This window comes from Bos grunniens, chromosome 7 (assembly GCF_055505025.1).
Source record: "Bos grunniens cultivar Pamir isolate PY7600 chromosome 7, Bosgru_T2T1.0, whole genome shotgun sequence".
Lineage (NCBI taxonomy): Eukaryota > Metazoa > Chordata > Mammalia > Artiodactyla > Bovidae > Bos > Bos grunniens.
The window spans coordinates 98448595-98462066 of NC_141171.1; the positions used below are offsets into that span (position 1 = coordinate 98448595).

General features: G+C 38.2%; 1 long non-coding RNA gene across 8 annotated transcripts in view; it reads left to right on the forward strand.

The window, feature by feature from the left end:
* Positions 1-3959: 3959 nt before the first annotated feature.
* LOC147370026 (uncharacterized) overlaps positions 3960-13472 on the forward strand; it is a 253950-nt gene continuing 244437 nt past the window's right edge. For 6 of the 8 annotated variants that reach the window (XR_015168317.1, XR_015168319.1, XR_015168315.1 and 3 more), the window contains exons 1-2: positions 3962-4433; positions 4867-4907. This is a non-coding gene — a long non-coding RNA (uncharacterized LOC147370026). Of the gene's footprint in view, positions 4434-4866; positions 4908-13472 lie in introns of all 8 variants that reach the window. The other 2 variants (XR_015168318.1, XR_015168314.1) reach the window with 2 other exon arrangements.

The following is a 13472-nucleotide window of genomic DNA, read 5'->3' on the forward strand; positions in this document are numbered from 1 at the left end:
TCCATGGGATCACAAAGAGTCGGACACGAATGAGCAGCTTCACTGGTTCACTAGGGGAATTTCTAACTTGGAAGCTAATTGGCTAATCTTGAATTATATATGGTTGGATGGCATCACTGACTCAATGGACATGAGTTTGAGTAAACTCCAGGAGTTGGTGATGGACAGAGAGGCCTGGCGTGCTGCAGTCCATGGGGTCACAAAGAGTCAGGCATGACTGAACAACTGAACTGAACTGAACTGAATTATATATAAGCTGGCCTGCTTGCTGGAAGTGAGCTTTTCCTTACTGAAGGGCTTCTAGCTTCATAAAGGACTCCACTGGCAACATTTCTCTTCTTTAGGCTCTCTAGACTGAAGGTTCTTGGTTCTGGGATCATCCTGGAGATAGGGGGTCCTGTCTTATGCTTGTGCAATGCTGTCTCTATAAAATAACTTAAGGCTGGATTAATTAGCAACCTATTTGAGGAGGCAAAACCACTTTAAGCTGGTCAGTTTTGTGTGCTATTTCACTTTTGTCGGTCCAATCGTGTCCTTTCTGCCTGAAGCTTGCCCTGGTGCGTTAACTCTGTGAGCCTCTGGGTTTTGCTTGCAGGCAAATTGGTTGCACTTCCATGGTGGTGATGGGGAACATTTTGGGACTCAGTAGGAACCCGAAAGAGGTGTCTAATGTCTGTCTCACAGCTCTAGGTTAAAGGGAGGTATCACACTAGTCCAAGAGGTGTTTACCACATGCCCGTTGAAGAGGTAAATAGTTTCATATGGATGCCCTGAGGAGGGAACTGGCTCAATCTGGTGTATTTTGTGTGAAGGAAAGATTAGGAGTGGTGGTTTTTTAATCTGGTCTCCTAGGAGCTCCTGTTGAAAGTGTGGAACAAAGGAAGACATTTGGATCTTCAACCCCTCACCTTCACTCAACCAAGTGGGTTTGGTTCCAGTTTATCTACTGCACATATTGAGCTTCTGAACAAAGTTTTGTTCTGACGCTGAAAAAAAAAAAAATAGAAAATCATAGAGTGGCGAGTAACAGTGTGAATTTAGGCTTCAAGCCTGGGCTCTATCACTTAGCAAGTGTCTGAATGTTGGGGAAGTTATTAAAGCCACAGTTTCCACGTGGCATGGTGTTTAATTTCCTCATAGGCTAGTTGTGAAGATGACTTGGGATAATGCTTGGAAAGGGCTTACACAGGGCCTGTCACAAGATTAATCGTGTAATAAGCTGGATAAGAAGTTTTGAGCAAGAGAGACAAATGGCCTGAGAACCAGAGCAGGAGACCATCAAAACAGGTAAAGAGAAAAGTAGAAACTTTGCTATGAGGAGTTGCAAACTTTGCCTAGGAATGACCCTACTGATGGGTGTCTAAGCATTAGAGATACTAAAGAATTTTAAGCTTGACAAAGTCAATGTCCATAATTTGTATGTAGTTTATAAGCTTTATAAAATATACAGTCTTTTAATAAAACTGTTGGATTCAATTACATTCTTCCAATACTGTATTTTAAAGATAAAATCTCTGCACAGTTCTTTGCAGAGCTATATGTTTATAGCTTGTGGAAAGAATTCCTTTTAGTATATGTTGATGGTTATACAGCTATTCTATAATATTGATTAAGTCTTTTGGGCTTTGAATATGTTTTTTAGCATAACTAACTCTCATTTTATACCAATTGTAATCCCATCTGAACCAAACTGGGAAATAACTTAATATTTTATGTATGCAAACTCATTTGAACAAAATAGCTTAAAAAGACATTATTTTTTGAATACTGAAAGCAAACCTGAATATTTAATGTTGCTTTAAAATTTTTATTCTTCTAATTTGATCTTTGAATGTTCCTTTTTTTTCAGACTTTGGGATAGTAGCCATAATTTCTATTTCCGAGCTTGTGTGTGTTAATTTTAAGTTTCTTTTATAAGGAAGTAATACACTATTAAATTTAAACAAAATTATTGTGTCTTCCTTAAATGGTGCAAAATATATAAAATGAGTTGAATTATAAAATGTGTTTTCATTAAATAGATTACTATGCATATAGTTAACCATTTATTTATATAATTAGGGATGGATTTTTAAATACTGAAGAGTTGTGTCGTTTGTTGGTATCAGAGTTCCTCACTTTTGTATATTATCACAAAATCTCACATAATATGTTTTGCTGTTACATATATGCATCTAATCTTTACACTATTTCTAATATATGTTATCTAATTACTGTAACATTCTATGCAGTTTGTATTATTTCACCCGTGTTTACAAGAGGAAATTTAAGTCACAAAATAATTAACTCAATGTGACAAAGAAAAAATTAGAACCTAAATACTTTTGACTTCTGAGCAATAACTGTGATACACATCACTAAGATAGAAGAGATTCAATTTGTAAAGAATTTCAATATTTTTGAGGTCATTTTGTTATAGTCTTTCAGCCTAAATTAATATCTTCTTATTTTATTCTTAATGGATTTATTTTTTTATGGAACAAAATCTTAGACCATTCAGTGTACCAGTTTGGGGACAAATTTTATATCAGAAGATGCTAAGCATATTCCATATTTCACTTATTAAGTGAGTATCTGTTAAGTACTTCCTGCAGCAGGACCTGTGTGATGGCTGGGAATATAAGAGATGAGACACAGGATTTTAGTCTAGCAAGGGAAATGGATAAGAAAGGATCAGACCATTGCACAGTAAGAGTTAGTTTCCTATCATAACAACTGTTATGACAGGAAAATAAAGTGTGATTGTCAGACATATACAAGGATGTGGCAGGCTAGGAAATGTTGTTTTTCAAAGGCAGCAATAGCGTAATGTGCACTGTCTGTTTGAGGGGACATAATGAATGTCCTGGGAGAGTCAGCATGGGGCAGTTCACAGGTTCAGGGAGATAATGGGACAGTAATTCATGTCATTTCTCCTGGCTGATCCAAGGGTGTTGATGGAAGGCGCTCACCAGATGGCAACTAGAACAACTAAGATGCATCTTTATCACAGGATAGGTGATGGGGAGTTTGTGGGCTTTGCTTCTGCTTGTACAATTTCCCTGGTATGAACTCTGGGTGGGGTTGATTTTCTTCTTCCCACATATGTGCTCTCCTCACCCCCACCAGATTTATTACTGACTTGTTCTAGAACTCATAGCTCAGTTCCCCATTTCCTCTTCTCCAGATGACTCTCACCTGGCCTCCTGGAGAAAGGCTTATCTGACTTTTCCTCCACTCTTCCTAGACTATTTTTTTTATGACAAAAACACACCAGTGCTGAACTTCCCTCAGTGTCTCTCATTCAGACTCAAAGAACTTTTTTTTCTGTCAATTAAAATGTTCATCTTACAAATCAAAACCTTTTTCAAGCTTCAGTTTGTGATAATGGTTTCAGAGCCTATTTTGTGGATGTCTCTGATGGGTACTAAGAATAGAAGGAAAGAGAAACAACTATATATATATATATATATATATTTTTTTTTAATTTTAGGGAGGTGCCTCCTTTACTTTGAAGAAGGTAATGGCAACCCACTTCAGTACTCTTGCCTGGGAAATCCCATGGAGAGAGGAGCCTGGCGGGCTACAGTCCATGGGGTCACAAAGATTCAGACACGACTGAAGTGACTAACACACACTCCTTTATGTAACTTAAAATGTCAAGTTGCTTTTACAAGTCTTATGATGAAAGACAGTATTGCTTGCTCCATCCCGCACCACTCAAGTTTGTCTCTGGAGATGCAACCATTTTGAACATCTCCAGTTGTTCTTTCGGCATTTACCTCTACATTTCAAAATAACATGCTTAATTTTCGCTTTTACATATTGTGATGGAAAGAATAATGGCTTTCAAATATGTCTACACCCTAACCCCCAGAAATTGTGAGTATCTTGTTAGAAAAAAAGGGGCAGTTAAGGTGATGGATGGAGCTGCAGGTGCTAATCCTCTGGCCTTAAAGTGAGTGACCCAGTTATCCAGGTGGGTCCAATATAATCAGAGCTTCCTTTCAGGGTAGAAGGGTGAGGCAGAGTCAGTGTCTCAGTGGTGTGCGTTGTGAGATGGACTCTCTGGCCGTGACTTGATTTGAGGCTTGGGGAAGGGGAAAGAACCAACCTCTAGAAGCTGGAAAAAGCTATAAAGCGGACTTTTCCCTCGGACCTCCAGGAATGCCTGCAGACCTGCTGCACATGTTGGTTTTTATCCCAGTGAGCTCCATTTTGGACTTCTGACCTCCAGAACTGTAAAGTGGAGTCGCTCAGTCGTGTCCGACTCTTGGCGACCCCATGGACTGTAGCCTCCCAGGCTCCTCCACTTGTGGGATTTTCCAGGCAAGAGTGGAGTGCGTTGCCATTTCCTTCTCCAGAGGATCTTCCTGACCCAGGGATCAGACCTGGGTCTCCCACACTGCAGGCAGACTCTTTACCATCTGAGCCTCCAGGGAAGCCCCAGAACTGTAAGTTACTCAATTTATATTGATTTAAGCTGCTAAATTTGCGATACTTTGTTTTACTAGTGATAGGAAATTAAAATAGGTGTTAGCAGTGAATTTTTTACTGTGAAAGAAAGGTTTAATCATTTCTCAATTTATCCGCTAGGGATATATCACAATAGTGGTTATATTTAAATTCAGTTCGTACATTTTTAGGGCCTTTTCATACTTTTCACAGGTGAACCATATAATGTGTGGGCCAAATGTTGATGTTCTCTGTAGTAATTGCCACAGTTTTATTTTAAATTGCATTTATTAGTAAACAAACATACTGTTTTTTAAATTTGGAGAATAGTTGTTTTACAGAGTTGTGTTGGGTTCTGCAGTACTACAACCTGAGTCAGCCATAAGTATACAAATGTTCCCTCCCCCTTGAACCTTCCTCCCATCCCTCTAGGTTACTTTGGTTTTGAAAAGCCCATCACTTTTGGAGAGAAGGTAAGTGGGAAAATAGTTTTTTGAGATCTGGAGTGTGTGCAGTATTTGTGTTACTCTGATATTTGACAGTTAATTGGCTGGGCATAGAAATCTATATTAGGAAAAGGGATATTTTTTCACCATAATTTTGAATGTGTCAGACCAGAGCTTGCTCTGGTCTGTTGGCATTTGTTGTCATTTAATCTTTTGCTTGTAGTCTTTAAATAATGATATAGAACCCCTATGGAATGGAATATAAAGTATTTACGTTGTTGTATAACAATTTTATGGAGAAGGCAATGGCACCCCACTCCAGTACTCTTGCCTGGAAAATCCCATGGATGGAGGAGCCTGGTAGGCTGCAGTCCATGGGGTCGCTAAGAGTTGGACACGACTGACCGACTTCACTTTCACTTTTCACTTTCATGCACTGGAGAAGGAAATGGCAACCCACTCCAGTGTTCTTGCCTGGAGAATCCCAGGGACGGGGGAACCTGGTGGGCTGCCGTCTATGGGGTCTCACAGAGTCGGACACGACTGAAGTGACTTAGCAGCAGCATAACAATTTCAAAATTTAACCACCCGTTGGGTCAATAATAGGACAATGCTGGCTCCTATTGTATATCCCCTAGTGATAATACTATGTTTTCCTTTAAAGGCAGACCCTCATCTGATACTTGTAGTAATCACTTTCTTGCTTTTGTTTGCAATTTTACTACCTACAGAAGCTTCTTTAATATATTTTACTTTTGCCCCCTTTCTGAGCTCGATATTGGTGGAAATAGATTATGCAAACCATTTGAGCATGCCCTTTGCTAAATATTATGAGCATTAGATTTGTCCATGCTATGAATAGTTGCAGTGCATTTTGTCCATTTCATTACTGTGAGTGTGTGCCACGGCTTGATTAGACCACAGTTTAATGGCTGGGCAATTTGGATTTTCTTTTTATGTCCATCTGCCTTCCAAAACTTCTTTTTGCTTCTTTTCTTTCTGTTGTTGTCCTTTCCTGTTTATCTTAAACCCCCAAGCCTTTTTTCTCTTTGAAATGTTTCTTTCAGTTTCATAGATGAGAGTAGGGAAATGTTGGGAGGTGAAACCTGGTTTAAATAAAGCCAGAATTTTCTTATTGTAAATACACTTGAATTCTTTTTTTTTTTTTTTTTTTTGCTGTGCATAAATCCAAACCAACAATGTTGGGAATATGTTGATGCCAACTTTTGTAAGACCTGAAGTTGGAATTTGGTTAAGAGATAGTTTAATGTGTTTGATGTGGGGATTCTGTTGTACAAACAGCATGGAAACAGCTGCATCCATAAGAGGCAGGGCAACCACGACCTGTTTACTTGCCTTTGAATTCATATTTTCTAATATTCCATTGTAATTTTTTCCTCAATGTCTCCAACAAATACTACCTGGAATCATCCTTTGTCCATGAAGTAATACATTCTGCTGTACCAAATATTAAAAATTTGAATATTTTGTTTCTTTTTGTTAGTCTTTGACCTGCAGTACATTTCAACATCTTCTATTTCATAGAAAGTGGTCACTGAACTCTGAACAGAGCTGACCACACACTGTGGCCAATGGATATTCTGACTCTGGGTAGTAATGATATTTGAGTACAGACCCAAGTGTAGCCATATGTAAAAAAGTTATACTAGATCGTTTATTGTCTGTAGGCAGTAGCACACAGCAAAAGGGAGAGTAAAGATAATTAAATACAAGTTAAATATAAGTAATAAAAACACAACTCTTTCATTGCTAAATATATAATCCTATCTGGAGTAGGAAAAACCCACCCCAGTATTCTTGCCTGGAGAATTCCAGGGACAGAGGAGCCTTTGGGCTACAGCCCATGGGGCTCACAAAGAGTCAGGCACAACTGAAGTGACTTAGCATACACACACATGTAATTATATCACATGCATCATAAGTTGAAAGTTTTATTTTGAAAAGAAAAATCTAATTATTTTTGAAAACTATTTTTTTTTTTTTAAATCCTGGTCATGACCTTGATTACATAGTTTAAGAAAGTTATATTTGAAAAAGTGTTTTCCGTGTATGGAGTCTTTTCCCACTGGATTGTTAGAACTTCGGGTTATGTGGAATAATGGCAAATAGAATGCCCTATCCAAAGCACTGGTGACTAACTGAAGAATAAATTTGAATTGCAGAATGCATGATGTTCATCTGTTTGGTAGGAGTAGAGTTTTTAAAATTAAAAGTATACAGAAATAAAGGAGGTACATTAAGAGAATCTTATAAACTAGGAACTTTATCTATGAAGTAGTAGTGTTGCAAAGACCTTTTTCATGGAATCTCAAAGTACCTGATCTGGAAAAGAAAGTATTGTCTCATATTTACAGAAGCACTTCTCCAAGAAAGACATGAACATGTTTTCATTGAGCATTAACGAAGAATTCTGAAGTGATTTTTCTAAAGCTGAAGTCTTTTTTTCCCCTTGAAATGTTTTAATTAGCCCCAATAGTGTCCCTGCTAGCGTTCAAGTCCTGGTGATTACTTTTCTTTCTCTTCATTTTGATAAATGATTAAGCATTCCGGTGGCGAACAGAAGGTGGCACTCTTCTCTCTTGTGATATTTTCCACTTGAGTGTTTAATTCTTCTTTGTTAAGATTTAGAGCAGCACACGGTTGGCAAGTTCATTGTTTCTTTGCGGCTAATGACCCTTTTCCACTTATCAAAAGGCAGGGACACGTTCCGTGAAATGTAATATGGAATACGAGGCTCCAGTTGTCATGGGCAATTCAGTAGTAAACAGTGGTTAGAGTTTGACAAGGCCCCTTACAGTTTACTTGCCCATGTGAGCAACTTGCCTCCTGAATGATTTTCTCCTCATTCTGTTTTATAGACATGGGTAATAAAAAATAAAAAAGCATTTAGGTGCACTGGAGCACTTGGAAAAGATTTGCTATTACCAGTTTCACAGGTACTGAAACTGATGGTTGATTAAATGAGTGTAGTGATGCAATCTGTGACCTTTCAGCCAATTCTCAAGTTAAACTTCATTTTAAAGCTTAACTCTTTTTTTTGTTTTTAAATCATACTTGGTATCTGATTTCAGCTAGTTTATATGGGTAAAGTTGAGGTAACCTTATGTGGTTTAGTTGCTAAGTCGTGTCTGACTCTTGCGACCGTGTGGACTGCAGCCTGCCAGGCTCCTCTATCCATGGGATTCTCCAGGCAAGAGTACTGGAGTGGATTGCTGTTTCCTTCTCCATAGATGGCAATAAAAATCAGTTTGATTGCTTTCCTTTGTATTTATGTTACACTCTTTCCCAAAGGCATGAAAGCAGTCAGATACTCATCGAGCACTGTTTAAGTGATGTCTAAGTGTTGTCTAAGTGAGAGTTAATATATCCTATTTTTTTTTAAGTCATCTCTTTGATTATGCATATAAAACAGACTCAGCAGATTTTCCTAGCGTACATTTCAGGCTTCACTGTCATCTGGTATTTTTAAGTTTAATTTGCTTCACCTTTTATCAGCCCAAACTAGTGTGTTTCATTATAAATACCATATGCCCTTTCAATAATGGCTTCCTATGGCAAATTGCAATCATATGACTTCATTCTATTTTCACCATTTTGTCTGGCATCAGTGAAGAGCCCCATACCTGGCTGTGCTAACATCATTAGACACGGCCTTTGGAAAGTTGCCCTCAGCTAAAATGAAAATCATTAGGAGCTGTGTGGGAGTTTTGCACAAGTGTTTTTCGTATCTCAGGTAGCTGTAGTATTTCAGTCCTTGCACTCCCCCTTATTAGCGAAACAATTTAAGCCTTGAGACTTGCACCCTTGTAAAAGCACATCTATTATTAAGGACCCAAACCAAAGTTCACTATCAAGATAAAAAGCCTTTGTTCCTTTGTGGGAACTAGATAACAAAAGTGAAATTTTGTTCTGGGTGGAGAGGTACTGTGTTAGATTGAAACATGAAGATAAGCTCATGGCTAGTAATGTACAGGAAGGGACCCACAACTTGTGGGTCTAATAACTGTGCCCAGAGAGAGCTGCTTGGATGTCATGATATACATCTGTCTCCTATCTCTAGTTCTTACACTGCTAAACTACAGACAGAAGGTTCATAGAACTAACAGTTCAGATGACTGCCCTAAACAGACCCCTAATAAAATCAAGTTCTGCAGAGTAATACAGCAGTATATGACTGAATCTTTGGAAATCTGAGAGCTACAGAGTCTGGGTACCACTGTGTAACTTATATTAGGACCTGTGGCACCTATGCAGAGTAAGCACAGATTTTCCTGATAGGTCAGGGCTTTGTTTTGCAGGGACTTGGGAAACAGATTGTGGCTGTGGAGGTGCTAGTCATGGCATGCTTTATCTGGGTTTATCAGCAGCAGCAGTAGTCAACAGCAGCCTCCCGGAATAAAACGTGAGGCCTAGGAAGCTTCTTAGTATAAACATTAATGTTCTATAAAAGCAGTCAGTAACTTTTTTTTGTTAAGAACCAGATAGTTAACATCCTAGTTTTTCTGAGTCAGGAAGCAAATCAAGGCTATTATGTAGGTATACTGGTATGACCATTTATTATGTAAACATTTCAATATGTAAAAACCATTCTTTGTACATAGCCTGTACAAAAATGGGCAGCAGGCCCGATTTGGTCATAGTTTGCTCATACCTACAGGACCCACACATTTTGTATCATGTCTATATTATTTTTAATAATTCAGGCTAGCATCCAGAATACTTGGTTGATTGGATATATAGGAACACTGATATTCTTAGAGCTCTTACTGTTTGAGTTTATAGAGCTGTAACTGATCAGACAGAAGAAAATGTTGATTTGGTTGACTTGTCTGCACTAATAAAGACAAAATGACATCTGGTAAACATAAAATCAGGTCCTCAACAATCAAATGGCATTTACTTAATCTATTATGGAAATGTCAAGTCCCTCTACAGAAAAGGAATCCTGATAGTTACCTGATGTTTCATAATTTCACTGCTTGGAAAAGAACCTGACCTAGTTTAATAAATCATTCAGGAAAATAAAAATACTATGTATTGAAAAGGAAAAAGAACATAAAAGCATAGTTCAGGAATAAATTCTGTCTTTCAGTTACAAAGGCTCTGTAACAATTCCCTGGTCAGAACAAAGCCTTTGAGAAATTGATTCCTATGTACTTGGTAAGGAAACTTCCAACAGTTTGGCTGAAGGCTTGTCTAGCGGTTGAAAGAGTTAGCCCAAAAAGAAAACCAGGTCATCCAGGCAGACAGACCATTCTTGTGAGGGCCTGCTCAGCTGCTTCTCTGGGTGCAGATAATAATCAGACCATGTAGATACTTTTAATGTCTGGATGGTAACTTTGGGAAGAGTTCAGTGAGTTCAGTCAGTTATATTTGGGCTAAATCTTCCACTGTTGCCATGCCTCATAGTTTGTCAAAGTGTCTTTCCATGTTGGGATATAAGGCTTGCAATCACCAGGTTCATTTTCTTATGGCTATGAGCTGTTGCACAGCTCACATTTGTCACCTGTTGGAGCTGCTGGTGCACTCTAGATATCATGGACAGTAATTCATAATCTGAAGATACTTCTCCATTTGTTTCATCTCATGTATGCTTTTCTTTGGATGTAGTATATGTCTAGAGTTTTTGTTGTGATATATCACTAGTAGGTGATATGTCACTGGTGTGTTAATCTTAAGTTTCATTTGTATGACAACAATTGTCTTCAACAAAGAAAGCAAACTTAAATTTTCTAGATCACAAGTCAGGATTCTAATTTTCAAATGGAAGAGTTCCATTTCCATTGTGGCTCATCTGGTAAAGAATCTGTCTGCAATGTGGAAGACCTGGGTTCAATTTCTAGGTTGGGAAGATCCCCTGGAGAAGGGAAAGGCTACCCGTTCCAGTATTCTGGCCTCGAGAATTCCATGGACTGTACAGTCCGTGGGGTTGCAAAGAGTCAGAGCGACTTTCACGTTCAATGAAAAAGTTTGTTCTAATTACAATTAACATTTATTGACTTTCTCAGTAAGCATGGTTCAGCCATATTAATTGCATTTGCAATGTATTTTAATTAACATTTCTTTACAGATTGTCTTGATATAATCTTAAGAAACTGCTGTAAGGTTAAAGGCATTTGAAATATTTGTCTCCTGAACATGTTTTATTTAGAGAGGATCTCTGTAAAGCCTTTATCAATAACTGACAATGAATGAGTTCTTAGTGTTTATAACAAATGTTTCCTAGATTAACTGTCATGCTGCATTACTCCTAACAGACATACTTTTTTTTTTTTTTTCACTCTTGAACATCTTTGGAATTGTGATGCATCCTATAAGCGATAGCATGTTGTGGTATAAATTGTAGAAGTGCATAAAATGATACTGCTTCTTAAAATCAGTGGTGTATTACATTCAATGAAATGAACAACTTCTGAATTGCTCTAAAAAGTAGAAGCGAATAGAAAAAAATGATGTAAAAGAATAGGAACAATTATCTTTTGGAGATGTACAGCTTAACTACATAACTGAAGCCAAACAATAGTTTGTAGCTGAATTCATTCTTAAAATGAGTATTGATTGGTCAATATTTTATGTTAAGCTGTAAAGTTAAGGAATATGAGCATGACACCATCCTTGGTCCCTTGAGAAGTTAGGATATGTTTTGGCCAATTTGGACAAAGAAATATGAAATGATAAAGCATGTATTATTTAGCCATTTTATGAATAGTGAGAAATTATATAATGCCTGTGAATACACACCTGCACACATGCTATTGTGGGTTAGATTACTTGAGCCATTTGTAATTGTCATCAATATTATCATTGTCACATTTAACAGTGATTACTTCCTATGGGCTGTACAAGGGATAGTGTAAGAGAAGATGTAAGCTTACAGAAGATCCTAAAAAGGAGCTAGAGTTTATTCAAAGCCTAGGAGCCAGGACAAAAAGCATTCCAGATAGGGAAAATGGCATGAAAAATACTTGGAGTCAGTTATGGGAGTGAAGAGTTACAGTGGCAGTAAGATGATTTTATGAAGTTCAAGACCAAAGCTGGAGGCAGCGTTGATGAGGTTGGCTAATAGACTGGCACCAGATGGTAGACAAAACTATGTTCCAGAATCAAGAAGGCCTGGAGAAGCCATCAAGGACATTTCGGAAGGAAAGGACATCTCCTTTATCTTGAAAAGTGCTTCTCTTGCCTCTGCTATTTCCTGTAGCTGTTACTCAATTTTTTCATTCACTTCCAACCCTGAAAATCACTATTTGCTCTCTAATTCCTTATTTTCTTACGTATGTACTAACTACTTCTGGTCCCTTACCACATACCTCCCCCTATTCTGCAGAAACTCCCCTCTTATGCTTCTGCACATGAAAACCATTGTACCCTAGCATGCATGACATACTTTTTAATACACTCACTTAATACATGAGAGAACTGAGTCCTGTAAAGTTCATTTGACCTGTTCAAGGTTATTCAGCTCTTTGTGTAAAATCTGGTCCTCAAACCAGACCTGTTGACTGTCTTCTGGACTTTTGCGCCTGCATCAGAGTTCCTTTATTTGCATTCACATTGCTGCGTGCTCAGGACCAGTTCCACTGAAGTACAGGTACCTTGAGAGAGACCTAACTAGAACGGTCATTCAGTTACTCTGGCCTTTTTCATCTCCTCACAGCTATCACCTAACATCAGAATCCAAATAAAAGAGTTGGATTAGTACTGACTTTCTTAAAACCTGAAGTACTTGAGAAATACTCTTAGATCCATTCTTATAGCAATCCCAAAAGGTAGGTGTTATATAACATGCTGCAGCGGGAAGGACCAAGGAATAGAGCTCTAAGTAATGTAACGGGTCCAGTGAAATAGTTGCTCATGCTGTTGGTGGAATTCATACTCCTGCTCACTGATCTTTTTTTTTTTAATTTTATTTTATTTTTAAACTTTACATAATTGTATTAGTTTTGCCAAATATCAAAATGAATCCGCCACAGGTATACATGTGTTCCCCATCCTGAACCCTCCTCCCTCCTCCCTCCCTATACCATCCCTCTGGGTCGTCCCAGTGCACTACCCCAAGCATCCAGTATCGTGCATCGAACCTGGACTGGCATCTCGTTTCATACATGATATTATACATGTTTCAATGCCATTCTCCCAAATCTTCCCACCCTCTCCCTCTCCCATAGAGTCCATAAGACTGTTCTATACATCAGTGTCTCTTTTGCTGTCTCATACACAGGGTTATTGTTACCATCTTTCTAAATTCCATATATATGCGTTAGTATACTGTATTGGTGTTTTTCTTTCTGGCTTACTTCACTCTGTATGATAGGCTTCAGTTTCATCCACCTCATTAGAACTGATTCAAATGTTTTCTTTTTAATGGCTGAGTAATACTCCATTGTGTATATGTACCACAGCTTTCTTATCCATTCATCTGCTGATGGGCATCTAGGTTGCTTCCATGTCCTGGCTATTATAAACAGTGCTGTGATGAACATTGGGGTACACGTGTCTGTTTCCCTTCTGGTTTCCTCAGTATGTATGCCCAGCAGTGGGATTGCTGGATCATAAGGCAGTTCTATTTCT